Genomic DNA, 1,182 nt, shown 5'->3' with positions numbered 1-1,182 from the left:
TGGCTTTTACCTGATGGGGAGTCCAGCTCTCCTTGGGCAGCCTGTGCTAGTGCTTGACGACCCTTTCCATGCAGAATTTTTTCCCAGTATCCCATCTAAACCTCCCCTGGCACAGCTTGAGGCTGCTTCCTCTCGTTTTTCACCTGGAAGCAGAGCCCAACCCCACCTGGCTGCCCCCTCCTGTCAGGGGGACATGGAGACACTGAGAAGGTCCCCCCTGAGCCTCTTTTTCTCCCTTTCTCAGCTCCCTCAGCCTCTCCTGGTGCTAGGAACCACCCCCAGAATGGATATTTTCCACACTGGAGGGGAAAAGTCTGAATAAGAATCACTGCTCCAGGAGCTGCACAGCTCAGGCTGGGAAGGAGCATTTTAAATCTCCAAGGTGCAAGTTCTTTAAATGGGAATCCAKAAAATGTAAATTTTAGCCAAGGAGCAGAGGTGGTGATGGATATTAGAGACTYTTCAGCAACACCCACCTGCTGCACAAACACAAACTCCATTCCAAATCAGGCACCCCCAGCCCCCAGAGACTTCCAAAACTCTGGAGGGGCTCTTGTTTTCATCTCCTGAGCCCGAATTCCACCAGCTGCCACCCTCCTAGGCTTCTCCCCTTYACCCAGCTCGAGGATGTGGGTGCAGACAGAGACCTCGAGCCCCATTTCTGTGTGTGAGGGTGAAAACAGCATCAAAAAGAGCTGGAGAGGGCTTCAAACAATGACATAGAGTGACAGGATGGTTCACATGGACAGGGGCCAGGGTTAGAGGGGATTTTAGGAAGAAGTTCTTCCCTGTGAGGGTGGTGAGGAGCTGGAATTGAATTCCCAGAGAAGCTGTGGCTCCCCCATCCTTGGGTGTGTTCAAGGCCGGGTTGGATGGGGCTTGGAGCAACCTGGGATAGTGGGAAGTGTCCCTGCCATGGGAACAAGTTGATCTTCAAGCTCCTTTCACCCCAAAGCTGTGATTCCATGTGATTCTGCGATTCCCAAGGCCTGAGGCAGGAAGAAGAGCAGGAAATGCAGCATCACAGATAGAAACGCTCTGGGATGTGTGGCTGGAGACCCTCCAGCTGTGACCTCCCCAAAGCCATCCTGCCTGGAATGTCCCCCTGGCAGGTGAAACACAGGAGGGGTCGGGGCTGAGCCGTGGGGAGCAGTGTGTCACTCATCAGAGGATGTCCCCAGC

The sequence above is a fragment of the Malurus melanocephalus genome, unplaced genomic scaffold (assembly GCF_030028575.1).
Source record: "Malurus melanocephalus ecotype Western Australia unplaced genomic scaffold, MMel_1.1 scaffold_1223, whole genome shotgun sequence".
Lineage (NCBI taxonomy): Eukaryota > Metazoa > Chordata > Aves > Passeriformes > Maluridae > Malurus > Malurus melanocephalus.
Note: the sequence above shows the minus strand (reverse complement) of the source record.